General features: G+C 38.4%; 2 pseudogenes; both read right to left on the reverse strand.

Moving 5' to 3' along the window:
• LOC140246972 (NLR family CARD domain-containing protein 4-like) overlaps positions 1 to 25,228 on the reverse strand; it is a 64,831-nt pseudogene that overhangs the window by 22,677 nt on the left and 16,926 nt on the right.
• On the reverse strand, positions 8,366 to 12,415 carry LOC140246990 (uncharacterized; annotated as a pseudogene).

Here is a 25,228-nt window from a genome sequence, read left to right on the forward strand (position 1 = left end):
GCTTCATTTTAATATCCGAAACACACAATTCCCTATACCTAGAGGTTCGTTGATCCAAAAATGAAATTCGGAATAACGAACCTTCGGAATAATGAGCCTTCGGACGAATGAGCCTTCAGAGTAACAAACTTTTGCAATAACGAATTGTAACCCCCTCCCCACATACCGACGCACTTCCGAACCGATACCACATTAATTCCTGATGAAACGATTTCCCAATGTTGATAAATAAGACATAATGGACCGTATGCAGAAAAGCAGCATCTGCCCGCACGCAAGCTCCACTCCGAATTCATAATTATACAAATCTGCCAAACAAACTCATCAAATTCAAAGCTGCTGATGAAATCAATATCAACGTTTATGCCAGCAACAGCTTACTAGATATCCCTCCCCACGCGCAGCTAAAAAACACATACGCAAAAAACTGACATAATAAACACATTCTTCCATCACACACACACACACACACACACACACACACACACAAACGGACACTAAATTATCATGTGCACGCGCACATACACACTTCCTTGAAACCTCACCATGACTTTTTGCATGAAATATTTGCATGGATGTAGCAATGTAAGTTATGTGTTAGTATTTCACTGATTATGTCCAGAACGATATTACCCAGCAAAATGTGCTTCGAGGGCGGGCGACAATCCGTGCCGCCAGCCCCCTACACGGATTGTCGCCAGGCGACAATCCGTGTAGGGGGCGACAATCCGTGCCGCCAACGCCCGTCACGGATTGTCGCCCCGAGCAGGAGGCGACAATCCGTGTAGGGGCGACAATCCGTGTCGCAACATAAAAGCTTTGCTACTATGGCCAGACATTGCTTGACATTGATGAAATGCGCAAAAACTGGGGGAGTGGTATGATTTTCAAACAGACGATGTTACCGTATAGCAACACATTCACAAAGGACAAAGTTTCCACATCAAAATATGATAGCGTTTTCATGTGCCAACTTTTAAATCTGATGCTCAAAAAGTGAGGAAATTCATTCAATTCCCAATAATGTTTCATGTTTTCAATGTACAACATGCTGGCACCATGACAAGTCATTTTCAACATTGACAACAGACTCGTCTGAACATCCAAAATGCAAATTAGTCACAAGTGCAAAATTTCATGTCAAATATGCTCCAAAGCTGAGACTAATGCTAAAGTTCAACTGAATCCGCAGGTCATTTGCATAATTTTCTTTAAAAATATGTCTTTAGTTGTTACCATGGTAACACATCGTTGACAAAAATGACAAAGTGTAAAGTTTGCCCGTCGGCATACTACAGCTGCAGTCACATGTGTTAAATTTCAAGTCAAATGTTCTAACACTGAGAGAGTTAGACCAATACACATATTTTGGACTGATTTGTGTAAGAAAAATGTTATTGCCATGACAACAGACACGTTGACACTAACAAAAAGTGTCTAACATAAATCATTAACACTTTGTAGTTATGATTCCTACGTTTCAATGCAAGTGCTCAAAAAATGATACATCTGATGCGCAAAATTTTACATAATTTCATTAAAAACCTGTTGTTGCCATGGCCACAGACTTTGCATCAATCACGAAAGAGGTGTCTTGCACAAACATTGCATTAATTACATGTGCTAGATTTCAACTGAATTGTTTTGAAACTGTGAGAAAAGTTTTGTACACAATATTCTGTGTGATTTTTCAGTAATTGATTTGCCATTAACGTTAACATGCAACGCATTACTCGATACTGATAGAAAAGGTGTCTTGCTCAACCTAGTGATCACACATCCCGAATTCTAGGTCAATCACTCAAACAAAAAGGAGGAAAATGAACAGGGAGTAAAATTTTTCGATGAACAAGTTATGCAACGGACCGACCTACCGATCATCCGACCTCAGAGTGATTCCACTATGCCCCCCTTACACACTTTGTGAGGACGGATGAATAATACGAATTTTGGTTACGAATCGCCTTGATGTGAATCATTTGTCCATGGTATTTATTTTGTGCTCCTCAGATACAAAACCATTAATGGTCCCAATTATACCGTCAGAGTTCTGACATCTCTGCTTTTCTGACTCTTCTGTTTACATTGAAAAGAAATTATCAGGCCCGTAGCCAGGGGGGGGGGGGGGGTGCGTCGGGTGCGTACGCACCCCCCCCCCCCAAAAAAAAAAAAAAAATTCTGAAAGGTCCACTTTTTCATAATAACGGTTTTTAGCAATTCTCAAGATAACAATCCAAATAAATATAAAGACACATTATATGCTACGTAAATGTGGAAGAGTACGTTTAACAATGTTAAAAATAATTGTACGAAACCCTTCTGTTGTATGAACCATCGGATCGTCCCCATGCACACAAACACAAATGTTATGTATCAATTTGTGCGAGCTATTATTATATTGGCACTGCATGCCATGGCCCTTGGCGCGTGTGACCGGTGTTTCTTTTTTTCCACTGGCCGCCCGAGTACGTGCGATTCGTGGATGACATTGAGGTTGACATTTGCATTCTTTCACAGGAACAGAGGTAAGTGGATGAAAATCTAATAGCCTCAAGTTTACATATATGATAAAAATTAAAGAAATTTCCTCGAAATTACTATTATCTAATTTACATTCTTTATTGATATATTTTCATAAATATCTCTTGTAATGAGTCGGATGAGGCTCTGTTCTGGAGACGGCGGTAGAAACTCATTCTTTTTTGTTGTTTATTTTATCATTATTTACTAATCTCTTTTCTAACTTATTTTACAGGTAGCGGATTTCTTTGCAGGCCAAATTCGGAAATGTAGTGTTGATTATTACTTATACATTTTCTCATGTTGTGACAGTTTTATTGGTTCTCATTTTAAAGTGAGCCAAAACCTAAGAACATTTTCACTTATAATTTCCAAAGAGTATTATGCAGGCACGCAAACTCATTTTAGTTGTATTTCATTAAAATGTAATGAGTAAGAGGGTATGAGAGAGAATGGAAAGTGCTGAGCTATGAAGTAAAATGGTAAAGTAAAAAGCTTGTCAGATAGTATTACAAAAGAAACTCATTCTTTTTTGTTTGTTTATTTTATCATTATTTACTTATCTCTCTTCTAACTTAAAGGTAGTGGATCTCTTTGCAGCCCAAATCCGAAAATGCCTAGAGACAGCTAGTAACCAAATATGCTACTATAATTTAATAAATAAGAAATAACCATTCCAGTATGTATCTTAGTGTGCACAGTAAGACAGATCAAATCAAATAGGAAACATCTGAGCACTAAGCCTGAGGTCTGAATTTGCACTCAACTTCTTCCAATGGCTAACGGATGTTTAATTTTTGAATTTCACTGACCTCCAAATTTCACAAAGAAAACCTTCTTAGCATGATGGTTAATATGACATTTGACTGATATTGGAGATGTTTGCGAATCGGATCTACTACCTTTAATATTATTAAATCTAAAATGATTATTTGAAAGTTCGGAAATGCTGGAAATATCCTACCACAAGGAGGCAAAATATATATGGTTCACATTTACAATTCATTTTGTTTTAAACATTTTCTTATTTATTTTCGTTTTTGACAAACTCGCATACCAACGGCTGATATACTGTATAGTAAAGTGAATGTTTCATCTTCCAAACAGCATCCAATGGGATGGAAAACTCCAACTGAAAGGTGGAAACCGTGACCATACTCGCTAAAGAAAACGCGTAATAGGGGTCGTTTTTTCTCACGGATTAGATGGAAAGTGTGATGTACGAGCGTATATAATCAAAGGGTATCAAAAAGGCCGAAATTTGGGAAAATGGTATATTGTTCAATCATGATGAATTACTTCTTTAGGGTGCAGGAAACATTTAAGGAATACTTGTTTTTAAGGCCCGAAAAAATCATATGATCATTCCTCGTTTAGGGGCCATTTTGAAAGTCCATGTATGAGCATGGTGTCCACCTTTTAATTGTCGCAACCCCTCCCGGGACAGTATCAAAGGACCGTTTTGTTAATTAACGCAATCCCCCCTTCCTTTAAAAATCCTGGCTTCAGGCCTGCTAACGCGGGTATACAATAGAAAAAATAAAAGTTAAAACAACACCACACTGTAAAAAATTTACTGTAGTTTTTACAGTAAATTGCTGGCAACTCTGCTGCACAGTAATTTACTGTAATTTTCATCTTACAGTAAGCTACTGTAACTTTGTCCTACGGTAAATTACTGTAAATTTCTAATATCTACAGGGAGATACTGTACAATTTACTGTATCTTGCTGTAAAATTTAAAACTTTTGTAATGGTAGCTACTGTAAATTTTGGTTAAATTACAGTAATGTAATGTAATTTTTTGGTTACATTACAGTGATACTGTACACTTCCTGCAGTAAATTGTTGTAAATCTGCCCAATTTACCCCATATACTGTACACTTTCCACAGTAAATTACTGTAAATTTACCCAATTTACAGTAATCTACCCCATATAATGTACACTTTCCACAGTAAATTACTGTAATTTTACCCAATTTACAGTGAAATACCATTTGAATTAAAGTGTATTGTTTTACAGTAATTGACACAAAAATACACTGAAGTACAACACTTACATTTGCATGAAACTTTGGAAAGTCTTTATTGCATAAACACACAACACAACAATATCCTATTTCCAAACAAAAACAAAATCCAGATAAATAATTCCTCCGGCCACTTCGTTGGCGCAGGCATAAAAATAGCATTTTTGAGCTTTATGTAGTGATTCAGAGCAAAAACTCTGATTTCATGTATAAATTAGCATAATTAAAACAATAAGATCATTGAAGGAAATTAACTATACGATTTTGTAGATTATGACGCAGGCAACATGCATGTTGATTTGTGATCGGGCAATCCACGGCTAAGTTTGTAGGGGGGCCATAATGCCCCCCCCCCTCCCCACACACACACACACACACACACAAGACTACAAATAGCCTGGCATTTTTAGGTTTAAATTGCTCCACTTAATGCAATCTTCACACCAAAAAGATTTGAGCTCAATCAGACTTCAGCAAATGTTGCCAACAAAAGGCTTAAATTAAGACTAGTGTTCAAATGTTATTCCAATTACTAATTTTAGAGATTTGAAAATTAATCTGGGTTTCATTTTTTTTACCCACACTTTGTAATACATCTACTAAATTTTGGTCAAAGTATTTTACTTTTTTTTTAACAGCATAATGGACAGATATCACAATGATTCCTTAATCTTAATACATGTACCTTAACCTTGGTGGGCTAGACAAGTTAGTCCCATAAATTAAATGTTTACAATGTTCCCAGTAAACAGCTTATAACAGTATTTGTCAATATCTTCATGAGCAAAGGCATACTATGCAGTGCAGTATACAACTCAATTTTGAAATTCTTTACAATTGATTAACAAAAACAAGATGAATGCGACTGCATCTCCTATATGCCTCCTCTGAATTGATGGCTCAAATTGTACTTTGATTATTGTGATAACCAGAATAAAAAACATATATATTAGTTGACCTCTTTGACAATGGACCTCACACCTTATAACCCCAAAGTCTGATCACTTTACCTCCTCCTAGTCATGAGTACAAAATAGTTGAGGTATATAAATGTATGATAACAAAGCTAAAACAACCCAATAACTTCTGTATAATGAAATCTATGACCTCTTGACTTTGACCTCAGTGAACAAAAATCTAATCAGTTTGTCTCACTATGGTGATGAATACTACATGTTGTTCCAAGTTTTAAGTTCATGGCTCAAATTGTTCAAGAGTGATGTTAACAATGCAAAAACCTGAATTTTCATGGTAAGTGACCTTTGGCCTACATTTGTCACAATCTAATCTGATTGTCTTCCTATGGTGATACATACATGTACTAGTACCAAGTACAAGTTTGAAGTTAATGGAACAAGTGGTTCTTGAGATATATGGGGTGTTTCAAAAAAGTTGCAATCAATTGCAAATAATTGCTAATTTTGAAACCATTCTGATTGGCTCAGGGTCTGCCCTATTAAGAAGACATGCATGCAACAATGATTTTGATTGGCCAGTGACAATCAGTTGCAATTAATTGCAACTTTCTTGCAACACCCCAATAGTGTAAACAAGGCAAAAAATCCTTCAATTTCAGAATTTACCTCTCTAACCTTTGACCTTTGACCTACGTACCCAAGATCATCTACCTATGTGATACATACTTACACAAAGTTTGAAGTTCATGCCTCAAATCGGTCTGGAGATATCGCATTAACATGGCTAACGTCTACCAGCACAGCAACTGATGTCTGTGACTTTGACCTTCGACCTACATATCCCAAATCTAATCATATCGTCTTCATATGGTGATACATACCAGCATCATGTTTGAAGTTCATACCTCAAATGGATTTTGAGTTATTGCAAGAACGAGGAAGCAGTGAAAGGTAAAAACTTTTTGCCACGACGACTTTACGCGACTTTTTTTCCACACCACAATGTGAACACCCCCCCCCCAAGGATCTAACAAGACTAAATATTAACCTGGCTCTTTCAGGGTTAACCTGTGCCTTTAAATTATCAATTACACATTAAATTGCCAAATAGACGAAATTGCATTCAGTAAAATATTCCTAATACTGCAAAACTAACCAGTGGGGCTGGCCGCCACAAGCTCTAGATTGCCAAAAATCTTTGGACAAACGAGCTGTTATTTCAGAACTATATACACAATGTACATCACCGATATCATACATTACACAAAATGCTCCAAGTAAACAGCTTTACACTAGTGGTCTAATATCATACATGTATAAAACTTGATCGCAAAGAACTTCAAAATTTGTTTTCTCAGATGTTCATTCATGCATCAGATTTTGAACATGAATATATAACTCAAAGAACGAGGTATTATATGGCCAGTCAGGGCCATTGTTGTGTTTATAATGGCAGGATGGACAGACAACCAGAAAACATAATACCTCTGGCACCAACTTTGGTAGGCGGAGGCATAAATATGTAGGGGGGAGGGGGCTCTAGCTCGCCCCCGGCGACTACCCCCGAGAGTACTACCCCTCAAACAACTACCCTACCCCAGGGTAGCTGTCCAAGGGATAGTTGTTTGGTGGTTACTTGTCCTGGGGATAGTTGTCCTTGGGATAGTTGTCAGGGGCTGAGTTTCAGGGGGGGAGGGGGTTAGTTGTCTAGGGGGTAGTCGTCAGGGTTGGCTTTCGGGGGGGGGGGGTTTCCTGGAGGGTAGATCTCTGGGGCATACTTGTCTATTAGGTAGTTGTCCTAGAATCCCCTTTAAAGGGGGTACCCAATGCTGAAACAATCTTAGTTCATTTAAAAGATCATGATTTTAATAGCAGAATATCACCTGCCTTGAGTTGTTGTTGTTGTTTGTTTTTTTTATTATGCTGCCAGAAAATCCCCAAAACATGGTAAGATTTCAGGATATTTTGGCCCCTCAGTTGTGTCCCAATTTCAGCTATGTAACCACAATGACGTCAAAGTGGTTACCAAGGTTCGCGTATTGCAGATATGTCGCCCCCTAGACTGTACAAAATGCCTCATACCTTGCGCACATTTCGCTAGAATTGGGCGACAAGGTAACCACTTTGACGTCATTGTGGTTCACTAGCGGAAATTGGGACACAGCTGAGGGACCAAACTATCCTGAAATCTTACCGTAATTTAGGGTTTTTCTGGCAACACAAATTTAAAAAAAAAACTTTAGGCAGATGATTTTCTGCTAATAAAAACATGTTTTTTTTTTTAAATGAACTAACATTGTTTCAGCATTCGGTACCCCCTTTAATAAATGTGTGATGTATACAAAAGTATGGAGCAACAAGTCAACATGAATTTCTATAATTATAGGTCCTTTACAATGGTTATATTTCTACACATTCAAATTGAAAAAAGAAAAGGTCTAAAATTTGGACTTTGGAAGTAAAATAAAATACTCAGAATCAGATTGTAATCTACACTTCTATGACAACACACAGGCATGTATTGTTCATACAGGCATTTGAAATTCAGGATGACCTAACAGCTGGCGAAATGCACATAAAATACACAGGTTTAAGCATTAAGCCCAGTGAAAATCAGCATATCGGCGTATGAACGACACTTATTTTGGGGTTGTACTGCTGCCTCTTAGATCCTCTGCACTTGGACCCATCAGGACTGATTCCAATCAAGTGTGCCAGCATTCATGCAGGCACTTGGTGGTAACGACACCCTAGGACTGGCTACATGCAGGTAATAATATATAGGTGAAGCATAAAAGCACTCGAAGTCAGCAAATCGGCGTACGAATGACACTATTTTGGGTTGCAGTGCTGCCTCTGGCTACAGGAGTGTAGATTTCAATCTCTAGAGGTGAAGATTAAAGCCACTGGAAGTCAGCGAAGCGGCATACAAATGCCACTACATGTACTTTGGGGTTGCACTGTCTCATACATCCGCTGCACTTGGATCCGTCCAGACTTTGATATTCCAAGGAGACATCTGACAGAGAGAAAGAAAAAAAGATGGTAAGATTACAAAAATAGATTAATTTCATAATTGAAATTATTTCTTAATTTTTTGTTTGGCTTTATATAAATAATGGACTCATGATTAGCAAGCCTATACTGAAATTTATTAAACATTTATTATAGATTATACATATCTTCTTTTTTTTTTTTGGCTAGTAAAGAGCCAAGCTCTTCTCTAAAACAAAGGAGGCAAAAAAACAAACAAACAAACTATCAAAAAAAATTGTAAACAAACGCAAACACAAACACAAACTAGAAAAAAACACCTTAGTATGCCTGATGTTTGTCGGCTAGTAGTTCATAGTTCTTGACATTCTGGAGTTTCACACAGCATTGCCCGAAGGTATGTTTACCTTCAAAATGTGACAGTTGTGAAGAAAATCTTATTTGCCTTACCAAAAACTTATGTCATGAATGCTTTTGTTTTCTAGGGCAAGCCCACAAGTGCATGTTGCTTACTCCACCAAGCATGATTTTGGTAGCAAAGTACATGAAACATATTTTGGAATTTTCTATTTTTTCAAGAAAAAAATGCTCTAGAATCAAAATGCCTTAAGTTCTGAGAATTAATGATGTGGATGTCATATAAAACAGGAAGTGCTGATCTATTAAATACCTCAAACAATTCCAGATCGCAATCAAAACATCTAGAATGTTGCATTTTCTTAAAGCCACCCTGAATAAATCCCTATCAATGAAAACAATATAATAACCAGATGGATTCTTGAATGACAGTCAAAATTAATGCCTCCAACATTGCCATTATCTGAATACACTGAACTTTTAATATTTTCAAAAACTCTGATAATCTAATCAGATTATCATTGCCATATGCATTCATGAGTAAAGTTTTTAGTTGTTCTGTCAGTTGCTTCCTAAGTTATCACAAGAATGATGGTATTTTTCATGTATACAATAACCTCTATGACTTTTGACCCCAAATGAGCCAAGTTTGAAGGGGAGCCACCAAAAGGATCTTCAGCTATCGAGAGAATGAAAACAGGACAGATGAACAGACAACAAAAAAAAAAAAAAATAATAATAATAATCCCTCCGGCACCCACCTCCAGCAGGCTGCAGCATATTGACACATGATAAAGTACATTCAAAATAGAGAAGAGCTCAGATATCCTATGCTTCTGATATTTTGCATGCCATTAGTACCTCTGAATGAATTTGAGTGTTGTGGATGCGGTGCTCTGATACTGCAAGTTCAGATTGTAGTATGAGGCAAACAGGAAGGATAACCCACAAATGAAGCCTGCTTCAGCTGGTGTAGATTGACCAATAACACCATTTTCCACAAGAACCGTCCATCTGGATGTTGCTGAGGCAATGGGATCCCCTATCAAACAAAAATAAAGTTAAAATTTAATCATTATGACCTTCATTTGGCTTAACTGATTTATGGTTTTGCTTCTGCTACACTGGCTGATGGGAACATCTCTGACACCTTTCACTAAAAGAGTAAAATATATTGTATGAAACAAGGTTTCTGATTGGTCAGATTTGCGTGTCTTGCCATTGCGTAATTCATTATATGCCATTTTTTACACAAACTGCCATAAACAATGCTCGATAACGATAAAAATTATCGATAATACAGAGTTCATTGCAATTTATCAATGAATGTTGCAATGTAGAGTTTGTGAGTTCCGATCCCAAAAGCAGTTTCCCATCTTACATGTATATAACGCATAGTACATGCTCATTTTCGTCAAATATACCGTATATGGATGCACATATTATGGCACATATTCAACTCGAGAGCATGCACTATATGTATAATATTTTCTTCTCATTTTTGATAGACCAGATATGTTTTTTCCTTCCCCCCCCCCTCCAATCCAATACACATTGTGGAAATATCACAAGACAAGAGCACAGAGTGAAAAGTATAGATTGTTTTTTGCTCTTTTCTTCCTCTCTTGTTTTTACCATTTGGTTAGGATCATACAGTATTCACATGTCTCCTTGGTAAGTGATTGCATTGTACATTCAAATGATGTTACAGTTTGAAATGAATTAAAAACTGTAAAAGGCTGAAAGTACGATAACTACAAGTCTGGTTAAGAAGATGGACACATAATCTATACAGACATTAATCTACACCCAAAAGTGAAAATGTTTACAATGTCCAATTATATCATTCTACAACGATTTTCAATCAAAATCTTTGGAAGTCTTAAATTATAACGCACCTTGATGACAAGCTTCGGTGCTTCAAATTCAATTGCCTCGCTTGCTCTTTCGAATTCCTCAGCAGTAGCAGTTACCTGAAGATTAAGGGTGCATAAAGGAAAAGAATCATATGAAAATCATGTGTTTATACCAAAATTACACATTCGATTCAACTCTACACTATAGTGTCATTTAATTGATTTTAATTTAAATATAGCAGTCCCCAAATTTGAAGCTCCAATCCAATCTCAAATCAATGTTCAGTTGTTCATCAATGAACTTGCATAATACTTGCAGGGGGGGGGGGAGAGATTTTTTTTTTCAGATGGGGTGTGCCAATGGCTCACTCAACTCCCCCCACCCCCTACCCCCCAAAGTCTAAGGAACAGTTCCACAGAGAAAAGAATTTAAGGTTCTTGAGAACTAATAGCTCAAACACATTTAACTGGTTCAATCCTTCAATCCAATGCACTAGCTGGCAAGATGAATTTTATAAAGAAAGCATATTCACAAAGCGTAGAGTGATTGGCATGAAAGCAATAACCAAATGCCTAATTTTTGCACTCCAGACTAATATTGCAAAATATCTTTTGGGTACAGATAAGAATAAAATGTAATTATTAATTCTTACATGCCGGTGGAGGAAGAGTGCATCATCCTTCACTTTGAAGAAGCTCTGGAGACCTGTCAAGATGGTCCATGCGACCTGGGCTGGCACAGGTGCAAGTTGGGATCCCCTTCGCCATATACCGCTTCCAACAGTTTGGCGGGCATCGTTCTTATCGTCCCATTTCTCCTTCACTAGGAATTGAAGGATGGCTTGTCCTTTCTCTCTAAATGCGGTCAGAAGGGTGGAGGTAATATTGACACCAGTAAGGGTTGCAAAATGCTTACTGAACATGGTGGGAAGGAAGAGATATGGCCACTGGTCCTTGATTCGACGTACCATCTGTGGTGGTGGCCCATTGAATCTTTCGTTGTAGATAATACGTAATTGTCATTAAAGTCACCAACATGTATTGCATCTTTCACCTCAATTTGAATCACATTGGACAGAGGGAAGCCTCCATTTCCACAGCTCTGATGTTGGTGTCGTCGCTTTGTCGCTCAGCACGGTCTCTCCGCTGTGTTAGTGTGTACTTTGTGTGCGATACGTTTAAACTGAAGCTAGCATTTAGCGATCAAAATTTAGGTGAATGTGTATCCAACATGCACGTAACACTGATATTTGATACTAACTTCAGCATACAGCAGAGAGATCGTGTTGAACAATGACACTGACGGAGAGTTCCCTCGGCCTCTGTCTCACTTGATTCAAATTGAGGTGAAAGATGCGATACATGTTGGTGATTACGGATGCGGGCAGGATATGAAAGTGCATTAGCACCTTCTGTCTCTTCTGACAACTGTAACAGTGAATACTTGACCCAGTCCCACTCAGGCATGCATAGTCAGGAGTGAACGATTTCAGCGGATATCTTAAAAGTTATCAGAACATACATAAAAATGTACATATGGGACTAGATTCTGAATGTAAACAAGCAATGAATGCACCTCTAACTGTTAGTACTGCTCCTGTTTATTTTGACACCTCGGAAGGCATTGATATTAAATATGCTGTTAATCGTCGATTTGATTTAGCAGATAAAATATAGAATCATGTCATAGATAAAGAGTTATTTTACTAAATGATCTTTTACCGTGGGCGAGGGGTCCATTCAGTCACGTTGGAACTGTCCGCACATACACATGCGCAGTACAGTGCATATATCATGGTAGGAAAAAAGAAAAAGAAAAAAAAAAAAGGTTGCGTTGTCTGTCGGGCTACAAGTACCTGCGTTGCTGCGCCATACAAATAAAAACAGTCACTCCCTGCACTGACGTGACTGAATGGACCCCCTAAAAGATCAAATAAAATAACTCTTTATCTATGTGATTCTATATTTTATCAGCTAAATCAGATCGAAGATTAACAATATATATTTAGTACCATCAATGCCTTCCGAGGTGTCAAAATAAGCAGCGGCAGTACTGAAACAGTTAGAGGTGCATTCATTACTTGTTTACATTTAGAATCTAGTCCCATATGTGCATTTTTATGTATGTTCTGATAACTTCTAAGATAACCGCTGAAATTGTTCGCTCCCGACTATGCATGCCGGCCTGATTGGGACTGGGTAAGTATTCAGTGTTACAGTTGTCAGAAGAGACAGAAGGTGCTAATCAATGCAAATGAAGATGGATCTCAGCTCACACGTCACAGGCAGGCTGTACGCTAGCGTAGCGCGCTGTGAACAAAAGACGCCTAATAGACCTATAGAGTAACTAGCCAATCACTGTCATTGTCATTGTCATTGTCATTGTCAGCCGACTGCCAGCTAGGATAGCATGCAGTAAACTATAGACCATACACGTACTGTATGTAGTGCACAGTACTTGTATATGATACGCATTAGGATTTCTCTTCTGATTAAGTCTGCCTCCTTCAATTGACTGTGGGTTCTTGCAAACTAACTGTTAGCAAGACCCTATGCATTTATAACGTTACTGCGAATAAAAAACCACACCCTGCGACGTGATACCAATAAAATGTTAAGAAGCACTTATAAGATAATAAGACCCTCAACTTGTTCTAACATTCTATAGATAGATCTTGTGTTGAAATATTTGAGCATTCAAAACTAAGTTATTAATGTCGTTCAGTCCAGTCCAGTCGTCTCGTTCGAATCTGCATGGCAAAGGCATACAAAATGTGTAGTAATAGCCACACACATAAAACACCCGGCACACATACACATCTTAGGTAGACAACACCGCATATACATTAACACACACATCTTGCGTAGACAACAGAGAAAGCGCGAAAAGTGAGTACGATGAATTGAATGTCAAATTTCCATGAAATATTACATAATATTGGAAAAATATAGACACAAAATTTCCAGATCTAAAAGATCCTTAGAAAAAAACATCATCACCACTTACCAGGGAAATGTACACTTGCACTTGATTCTCGATGATTTCCACAGATAACTGGCAACTTATGTTCTCCTTCAGACACCCAAACGTTTGCAGAGATTTATGTTCCGCGCTCGCGCATGGTGCGCATGCGCATGTGACGTTGTGTATCCCAGAATGCACTTCGGGCGCTCTGTTACAGTAATTTACCGTAACATTTGTCTCCGAAAAGAACAGCACTAATGCTTCCAGGAAATAACCGTGAACCGCCTAAAATATACGGCAAATTGCTGTAAAATCGCTCCTACAGCATTTTACCGTTAAATATTACTGTAATTTTTACAGCAATTTTTAACAGTGCAGGAAAATCACTATTCTCAATTTTGTGGCGCGCTACGCGCGCAGAGTCTCGAACACAATTAAACTTTGCAACTTCCTGGCAAAATGAGTTTTTACTATTTCCTAGATGAAATACCGTAACGCGATTGCATTCAACAGACAAAAATGCAAATTTCCTCGAGACTTTAAAACGTCATTAAAACAGTCAAAATTCACAATTTGCGGCGCGCTTCGCGCGCAAATTCTTATACAACTTTTGTAGTTCGGTCGTCCAAAGAATATATATATATATACATATATATATATATATATATATATATATATATATATATATATAATTCTGTGTGTGTGTGTGTGTGTGTGTTATCATTGGTATTGGTACCGAAGGTCCGTTTTTTTAATGACCGCACCCCCCCCCCCCCTTGAAAAATCCTGGCTACGGGCCTGATTATAGATATTGCAGAACACGATTCCTGCATCTCTTCTCTTTAGTGGCGAGTGCTATAACTATATTATTGGAACTAGCACAGATCTCCTAGGAAACAAAGCCGAAAGAAATGTACTTTGGCTGCAGAATGAGGAATATCGTTGCACAAAAAAAAAAAATATTGTATATCTAATCACCAAATGTCAAACGTTCAAAAGAAGTCTATCACTGAAAATGACATGAAAGTTGATACGGTCACACGAGTGTGACTAAAGATTGGTAGAATGCTATACATCTCAGTAGAGAGCTGGTATTTTTCTTGTTTGTTATTCGACTACTTTTTTATGTTCAATGGATATGCTGTTCTGATCAAATTCCACAAACCATGAAAAATTTACGCTACACGCATTTTTATAAGTATAACATAACTTTGTTTTACGTGATGGAAAGTATTCTAGTTAATCAGTGCTGATGCGAACGGTTTTATCTATGACTACTGTGAAATCGAAAATGCGATCGGTTTTATCTATGACTACTGTGAAATCGAAAATGGTTTATCACACACACACATACACACACACACACACAAAGATCTGACATTTCGTTCAATCAACATATTTCATTTTATGGTCATGTATGTTAAAAGAGAAAATTAGAGAAAGTAACTGGTGGTGAAAAAAGGCATTCAAATCACAGAAAAAAGGTAATCTTTCTTTAATGTATGTAATAAATTGGACGTGTAAATATCCTTTTTTATCATTTGAATTCTTATCATCAATTCATCACACCGACAATATTGTTAAGTAGCGACAGTAATTTCATTTTCACCTCTATTCCTTACTCAACGGGCCGTATAATACATTATTATACATTATTTACCTTTTAAAATGCTTTTGACCTTAATAGCACGTGCCAATAAATAGATGACATGTAAGAATCGGGTTTTGAAGTCTTTAATGTCTCTGAAATTCAGGGAAAAACAGTAAGCCACTTTTGAATTTGAGAATTGTCCTGAATTAGTTATTTTGACGCAAAGAGCTACAATTTGTGAATAATTTAATGCTGGGGATCCTTAAGATGTCTGGGTAGCCAAGATAATCACTTTTCCGTGATGGATTTACATTCACAATTTTGCAGTTCTGAGATCTGCATCGGAACACGTAAGCGGCCCAGACTTTGCTATAACAATTTGTTGTTTTTTCCTACCATTTATTTGCTATAACCGTTCTTGTCCCTTCTCATGTTGCTTTTTTAAGCATTCTTTGTATTTGTAAGCCTTTCATATCCTCCCCTTTCTCCAGTTCTCCCTGATGTACCCACGTATCATAGGGATCATGGATGGTTTTCATGTAAAACTAGTGAGTCTCTCCGATTTTTTGCAGAATGATAATGTCATTGCTAGTTTATGTTTCAAACCCAGTTTCAAAATTGATCGTAGAGATGACATGCTGTTTTATTCTTCCTTCTTGTGTATCACTCAATTGCATTTTCAATTTTCAATTTTTACTTTTATTTTCTAATGGAAATCAAAGCAAAGCTGAATTGAAATTTTTTCCTAAAATAGAAGTTAACAGAGTATTCACGAAGCTGAGTATGTGATAATGATTATAATCAGATTACGAGCTATAATCAACAAAGACTGGAAATTTGTTCGAGTGAAAATCTATAGATAGATAAATGGTATTTTATTGAAGTATTCATGTCTCGCAGTCATACGACTGAATTGCACATAGAATTACATCGTAAAAGAGACAATAGATATTACAAAAAAGGTATTCATACAAATGAAACACGTAAAATACTGATATCAAGAAACAAAGTCATACGACAGGACATGTAGACCTATGATCTGGTCAGATCAAACTACCCAGATAGCAATGCTGCCTTGGTCCAACGTTGGTCCAACGGCATACATGTACATCGGGCCAACGACAGCAACTAGTATCGCTCCGACGTCATTTTGGCCATCGGGCCAACGTTGGTCCAACGGTAAAAGCCTTTTGCTGGGCCGACGCGTAGGCCGATGATGGTACCGTGTCAGACCAACGTTATGCCACTTTGCATGATGCACTGGCCCAACATTGGCCCAACTACATGTGTGTATGTTGGCACAACGTCAGAAACATGACGTTGATTCAATGTCACTTTTGGCCATCGGGCTAACATTGGCCCAACAGTGAAATCTTGACGTCATACTTAAGTTATATCAAGCTCTTTTCAACCCTATTATAACGTTATATATAACGACGAATTTGTGATGACGCTGTCCCAACATTGGACCAACCCTGCATCAACCACTATTCCACCTTGTAATGACGTTATCCCAACGTTGATCCACTTATGTTGATATTATCTCTACGTAATTTTTCAAAGGCGTTTTGGTGTTATCCCAACCTTAGACCAACGTTGTATCAACCACCCCACAATGACGTTATCCAAACGCTAGAACGTTGTACCAACCACCCCACAATGACGTTATCCCAACGCTAGAACAGCGTTGTACCAACCACTTTTCCACCATACTATGACACAATCCCAACATTATATCAACAATTTTTTCAAACGTGTTATGGTGTTATTCCAACCTTGTCCCAACGCTGGACTAATTGTTTATCATTCACTTTCCATCGCTGTGCCAACGATGTACCAACGTTGTTCCAACGTCAACCTTTTACTGCTGAGCCAACGTCATGTTTCTCATGTTAGGCCATTGTAGTCTTGCTTCTGGGCAGGAGCCACGTGAATTAGAGTCTATTTCTATAATTTCTACAAACTACCCTATTCCTAAGTTTCTACATCTAATACCTATTCCTATACTGAGACCTATACCTAGAACTATATCTATACCTAGCTGAAAGAAAAGCATTTGATTTTGTTTATAAACCCCTACGTGATGATAATGTTTAAAAACATGCTTACTATTGGCACTTTCATTACATTTTTATCAAAATTTTATCAAAACATCGGCATATTTTTTCAACGCGAGTGGAAATTGTGCATACATCAGCAATAATTTGATGACGATTTCTAACACAGTTTACAGTTTAATCTCAACATCAATTCTTTTAAATTCAGCGGTTTTTAGTATTATCAGCCAGATTCGAATTGCAAATTCTCTCATTAATATTCATGATCTTTGTATGTCTTTTTCCAACGTTGGGTAAATGTTGTCCCAACTGCTTTTTTACATTATTATGACTTGGCAAAAAATCAAAGTACAGTGTATTAAAAATGTAATTATATCATAAACATATCGAAATAATATAAGCAGTTAACACGTGAAAGAGTTCAAGGATTTTAATCATTTGTTTTGTTTTTCCTTTGGTGGAAATAAGAATAAAACTTTTGAATCTAAAGCAAAGTTTAATCTTGGTATCAATATATTTTGATTTAATGTCTTTTGTCTATCTTCACTAGTTTTCGATTTACAGACTCTCTTATGATGGATAATACAGTAATGGAAATGACGTTTACCCCAATTTCAGACCTGGCTATTCTAGTGAACTTATATGTAGTACCAGTCACATAGTACACCAACCCCACTCAAGTAGGCCATTTCTAGCTAACTCAATTGTATGCTATAATTTATTATTATTTGAAAAAAAATACCCGGCTGTGAATTACATGATTATGTTATAAATCTCCCCGACATTGGCCAACACTCACGCAACGATTTTCCAAAGCGCTGGCCAACAGTTACGTTTCTGACGTGCCACCATTCGCGCATGACGTCGGACTAATTTTCGACAAACGCAGGATTCAAAGAGGAAACTGGTTGATTCAATGAGAGTCTGACATTTTACCAAAGTTGGTCTAAAATTAGGCTTTCATTGTTTGAAAAATGTTGGCCCGACGGACAAAATGACGTTGGGCCAATCTCACGTTTCTGACATTGTGCAAATGTACACGCATGACGTTAGACCAACGTTGGACGAACGTAGCATTCAAACTGGAAAAGTATAGGTCTATTAACATTGCACCAGCATTGGACCAATGTCAGGCTTTCACTGTTGGGTCAATGTTGGTCCGACTGTCAAAATGACGTCGGAACGACGTCATATTTCCAGCATTGTGCCCACAGACAAACATTCAATATGGATTAACATTGGACAAACGCAGTATTCAAAGTAAGAATTTGGTTGATATGATGTATTTGACATTGTGCCAACGTCAGTCCAACGTCAGATTGTAACTGTTTGACGAGTGGTGGCCCGACGACCAAAATGACGTTGAGCCAAAGTCATATTCTGGCGTTGTGCCAACATACACGATTGACGTTTTACCAAAATTAGGCCAACGCAGCATTCAAAGTGGAAACATGGTTTGAACAAATTACAATGTCGATCTGACATTGCGCCAACGTCGGTCCAACGTAAGACGTTCACTGTTGTACCAGTGGTGGTCCGACGACCAAAATGACGTTGAACCAACGTCATATTCTGACGTTGTGCCAAAATACACGCATGACGCTTTACCAATATTGGGGCAGTGCAGCATTCAAAGTAGAGAATTGTTGATATAACGTTAGCCTGACATTGTACAATCATTTGACCAACGTCAGGCGTACACTGTTTGGCCAATATTGGCCATATGGACAACATGACGTCGGAGCGACGTAATATTTCGCACGTTGTGCCAACAGACACACTTTCACATTGGATTAACATATTGGACAAATGCAGTACTCAAAGTGGAAATATGGTTCATATGACGTTGATTTGACATTGTGCAGACGTCAGACTTTCACTGTGGGACCATTGGTGGAAGGAAGACCAAATCGACGTTGAGCCAACGGCATTCCATAATGTTGTGTCAGCAAACCCGCCTGACGTTTGACCAACATTTGGCTAACACAGCAATCGAATTGGTAACATGGTTGGTATAATATCGGTCTTACATTGATCCAACGTCAGACCAATGTCAGGCTTTCACTGTTTGGCCAATGTTGGCCCGATGGCCAAAATGACGTCGGAGCGACGTCTTATTTGAAACGTTGAGCCAACGTACACACTTTTAAGTTGTATTTACATTGAACAAATGCAATATTCAAAGTAGAAATATGGTTTGCATTATGTTGATTTGACATTGTGCCGACGTCCCATGTTAGCCTGATGGCCAAAATTGCATCGGAGCGACGTAATATTTCGAATGTTGTGCCGACGTAGACACTTTCAAGTTACATTAACAGTGAACAAATGTAGCATTCGAAGTGAAAATATGGTTGATATGATGTTGATTTGACATTGTGACAACTTCACACTTTCACTGTTGGACCGGTGGTGGTCCTTTGACCAAAATGACGTTGAGCCAATGTCGTATTACGATGTTGGGCCAACATTAACGCATGACGTTTGTCCGACATAGGGCCAGTGCAATATTCAAAGTGGTAACATGGTTGGTATAGTGTCGGTCTGACATTAAACCAACCTTGGATCATTCGTCAGGCTTTCACAGTTGAGCCAATGTTGGCCCGATGGCCAAAATGACGTCCAAGTGACGGCATATTTCTAACGTTGGGCCAACATACACACAATAAAGTTGAATTATTTTTTTTAAGTTGAAATTTGTAAAGAATCTAGAAATATGACAAGTTTGATATCTACGGAAAGCTAAGAAGACACTTTCAAGTTACATTAACAGTGAATAAATGTAGCATTCGAAGTGAAAATATAATTGATATGATGTTGATCTGACATTGTGACAACGTCAGACTTTAACTGTTAGATCAGTGTAGGCCCGACGACCAAAATGACGTTGAATCAAAGTCATATTCTGATTTTGTGCTAACATACACGCATGACGTTTTACGAACATTGGGCCAACGCAGCAGTCAAAGTGGTATCATGGTTGGTATAATATTGGTTTGACATTGAACCAACGTCGGTCCAACATCAGGCTTTCACTGTTGAGCCACTGTTAGCCCGATGGCCAAAATGACGTCCGAGCGACGTCATATTTCTAACGGTGGGCCAACATACACACAATAAAGTTGAATTATTTTTTTTTAAGTTTACATTTATAGAGAATCTAGAAATATGACAAGTTTGATATCTACGGAAAGCAAAGAAGCTACTTAACAAAACTGTATAGATATCTTTTAGACGATGTAACTTTACCCCAAAACTGTAGTTCCACGTAGCAAAACCCGAAACTCCTCGACAAATGTGATTTCGCGCTACAGGCCGAAAAAGGTTAAAAATGACCTCAGGGACCAAATTGACATTTTGGTATCACGTTGTAGGGGAAATTTTTATAGTTTCTGATGATATCAACAACATTTCGAAATACACTTTTAAAATGTGGAATTTTGAGGAGAAAAGTGGGATGTCAATCTCAAAAGTTGGCCAAAATCATACGTCTAAAGATCAAGTCGCCTTCGCTTACGGCGAAAATAAATGTCCTTTTGGCGATCGTGTCTTAGATATTCTGCGTTGCACCCTGACACATTTGGTACCTACAGAAAGCTCTACCTCTGCTTATTCCAAATATGGTCATGGCATGATGGCATGCTACTCACTTCCATTCATAAATTCATCTGAAACATGCGAATCGTCCCCTAGACGCGTAAACAGCCTTGTTACCAAGACACGTGATCAAAATACGTGTTCACGATTGGTCAACTGCGCCGAGGACCCCCTTGTTTACAGGCAACCTACCTGTTGCTATGGGGATCGCTGCAGCAGCGGTGCATGCTTGCATGCAACAGGTGTATCGTGACTGCTGCTCAGTACGGAAATGTTGCAGTTTCCCGCTTTGTTAGACTAGTTTTGTTTTTGTTTTTTGCAAGTTGAGGTAGAAATTAGAATTTAAACTAACACACTCACGAGAAAAAGAAGGTCACATTTATGGGACAAATCTTCATCATGCCATTTCGAAGAAGAATCAAGCTGAATTCATGGCATCAAGGAATACCTCTTCACTGCTAATTCTGCTGGTACTGCTGTGCGTACACCTGATCACGGCAATCGCGAATCTTGAACTGATTACCGTATGTTTTGTGCTTTTCAAACGTCGTATTTCCGTAAATGTATGGGTGTAAGAATGATTTCCAATCAATTACGGTTCTTTGACTTAATTATCATCCTTCATGAGTACGGAAGATTACCTCAGCTATACGCAATTCCCCCACAATGATCGATTTTTTGTTGAAATAGTAACAGCAAATAAAAATTTGTGGCTGTACGAAGGAACAGCTGACCTGGCACCGCTAGGGTAATTGTTACGGTCAAGTTCACACAAATAAATACGAGGCGGTCTCGGTGAATTGAAATGAACAAATCTTCCGGAATTTTATTAAGATTTTGCTTAACAATCAGTTTTAACCGGGATGATCATTCTTACTTAAAGCGTTGCAGCGAAATTAATCATAACAATTCAAGGTTAGATTGGATCGTTTCAACAAAAGATATTAACTTAAAGACGGATTATGTCATACGGGCAAGGGTTTTATCCTAACAGAACCAACGTCGGGGCCCAACTCATCTGCGAAGTGGCGGGGAGGCGACGTCAGACGTTATTACGTGGAAAACGCATCAATACACGGGACGTCGTCGTATCAGTGGGCGACGCTAACTCAGTACAGTTTGCAGCGCTGTGACTCGGCCAGACGGAAGGGCGTTGGCCGCTGGGTGCGCGTGGTCCCTCACAGCGTCTCGGCGTTGGTTCGCCTGGCCAAATCGACGAAAACTTATTATCGCCGTCGTCGTCGAAAGTAAACGGGCTAGAGGCAGGTTGGCATGTCCCGGTTTATCTCGCCTCTTGCTGCACTTAAAATTCAGTTAGCAGAGCACGTTTCTTGGGGAAAGCAATTCCTCCCAAGATTGTGGACGGGAACGCCGAGAAAGTGATAACGGTCCTCTCTAACCGGAGTTCGATTGTCGACTGAGGCGACCAATGCATTTTTAACATGAGCATTATTACATACATGGAAAATTCCGTCAGACACGCCCAGCTTAATATATTCATAATATTAAACTCAACCTGGGCGAAGTGTGTAAGGAAACGAAACGAATGACTCAAAAGGAGATTACGTAACCGGTGGTGTTTACAAACATTCGCGATCGTGCACGCGTGACCGCATACACATGATCATAAAACATGAAGACCACATTGTTAAGTGATTACATGGGCAAGTTCGTAACACCCCACCCCTAAGAGAGAAAATATTGCTCTGAAGTAATATTTTCGTTGCTATGAAATAATATTTTCGTTATATCAAAACACGTTACAAATTTCAACTTCATCATCCTGCATAATTTGTAACAAATAACAAACATCGGCTATTTCTTAACTTCTTCGGGTATCCACTCACTATAGTAGAGGCTACTATGTAATCCCGTGAGATTTTTGTGCCAAAATTGATTTTTTTGGCTAACTTTGTCAATTTGGGGTTGCTGAATCCAAAAACTTTGGTTCCATTTTTTCCCACTACGTCTTCAGCCGCCATTTTGAATTTCAAAATGGCCACCATAGCAAACTGTATCTTTATCCATATCTCATTAAGTGAACATTGTAGAAGCTTCAAATTTGGTGCAAAAGGCCTGGTTGTGATGTCAGACACTCTATTATATCTTTTTTCTGATATTGTGGATTGTTTTGATACAATGAGTAGGCTGCCATTTTGAATTTCAAAATAGCCGCCATAGCAAACAGTATTTTGAACCATATCTCATACAGTGAGCATTGTGGAAGCTTCAAATTTGATGCAGAATACATGATTGTGATGTCAGATCCTCTGATGTATCATTTTCTGATATTTTGGATTGTTTTAATACAATTTAGAGGCTGCCATCTTGAAATTCAAAATGGCCGCCACAGTGTTTTTACCCGCATTTCATGTTGCAATTATTGTAGGAGCATCAAATTTTCAGTAATGCACATGTTTGTGGTTTCCAACGTTCCAGTACAGCTGTTTTCTATTGTAGATCATTAGATAGGCCACCATCTTGAAATTCAAGATGGTGGCCAAAGAAAAACATATGATACTGTGGTATGCGCCTTATATGAATTTGCCCAAATTGTCCTAGTTCATTTTCAGGCCACGCAGAATGACAGCCATCTCTTAATTCAAAATGGCCGCCATAAATTCAGACTGTTAGGACGAGGTTCCAGTGACGTCATCAAGCCATCCTGAGGGGCAAAAGCTGCGTGAAGGGGGTGGGGGAGGGGAGGGGGTCCCATACCACTTCCCACAAGTTTCGGCAAGCGTGTAAGCGTTACATCCCACGTCCCATAATAGCCAAGCGGGTATGTGGTTCGCGTACAAGTGATTTGTTTTTACCTCTCAGGCAAAACATTATTTGGTGTCGTGGATCCTCGTTGATAGTTATATTTTATCCCAGTTATTAAATATTTGTACAAAAGCAAGCATTGATTCGATTTAAGGTGATCTTCAAAAACTTGATGCTGCCTCGAGAGAACGAAGACAAACAAGGAAAAGTCTCGCAATGGCAAGAAATGCCATGGTCACCCTACCAGACATCATACATCCCATTCACAAGCGTGTTTGTTGACCACACAATGAAACAACTCATCAGGAAGCTCATAATTGCTGGATGTATTTCTGGAATAACACAGATTGAATAAGGAATGCCAATGAGTAGGTTTTTCCTGATTGCCCTTGTGTGGGTCATCCTCAATTATCAAGACTTCTAAGATGCTTACTGATGTACCGCCAATGATTCTAAAACTATTAATACAAAGGAGCAATCCAAGCTCAGTTCTGTGGCACTTTGGATGCATCAGAATTCCTCAACAATTTAGAACACCAACACACGAGGTTAATCTCAAAAATTGTCACTGCATTGAAACTGATGAATGTGGTGTTAGGCAATCAGGTATCCCACATTCAAGGAGGATATTCTAGAAAGAGATGAAAAGGGAAGTTTTCATGTTCTGTACAAATTCTTTGTACGGGTATTGGAAAGAATTAAAAAAAAAAAATCTGTCTGGGATAATATGAGAAAGGCCAGACATTCAGCTCTTGCAACTGAAATACACCGTGTAAGATTGGATAAAAAGTCATTCAGCTTGAAAGGACCACTACCTTCTTGTAACACTTCTACCAGTACAACAGTCTGACAAGACCTGTCATTTTTCAGTCATTACTGGACGATGCAATTATCGGAAGTTATAAGTTCTACTGTTCTAAGTAAGTCCACAATCACTCTTCATCTCACAATTTTATGGCATCCTCCTCATTCTCACTAACAAACAACAAAGGTTCATTTTTCATACCCATGCCTTGGAAACCCACAAAACTGAGCCAAATAATCAGCCTGAAAGTTGAAATACTGATCAGTCAATGCCATCTAACACAGAACGGGGGGAAAAAGAAACCAAGGGTTCATCAAAGACGCCATGGGAGCTGTCACCCGTCACACGAGGAAGCAGATATCCTTATTCCATTGCATGTATTAGATGCTACATTAAGAGCAACAGGGAATTTCAGAAATAGTGATGATTATTACGTATAGACACTGAAATATTTATTCTCCTGGTGGATCTTTGCTTTACTTTTAATACTGCATCGCATATTGTCTGCTCCATCACTGGAAAAGGAGATGATAAAGTACAATTGACATTGTTGAGAGATTATGTTCTGCAAATTGTTGCGAAAAACAAAGGTCTGCTTGGTCATGCCTTTCATGGCGCAGGCAGAAGTTGAAAATCTGATGATGTTTCAAAGAGCAGATGGATCAAGAATTCTCTAAGCCTTGAATCATGCAGAATGTGCAATGACACAGTCCATGCCTTCCAGAAGTTGGGCGTGGATGACTTCAACCTGGACAATCTCCTGCTTTGCTCT

Source organism: Diadema setosum, chromosome 3, assembly GCF_964275005.1.
Source record: "Diadema setosum chromosome 3, eeDiaSeto1, whole genome shotgun sequence".
NCBI lineage: Eukaryota > Metazoa > Echinodermata > Echinoidea > Diadematoida > Diadematidae > Diadema > Diadema setosum.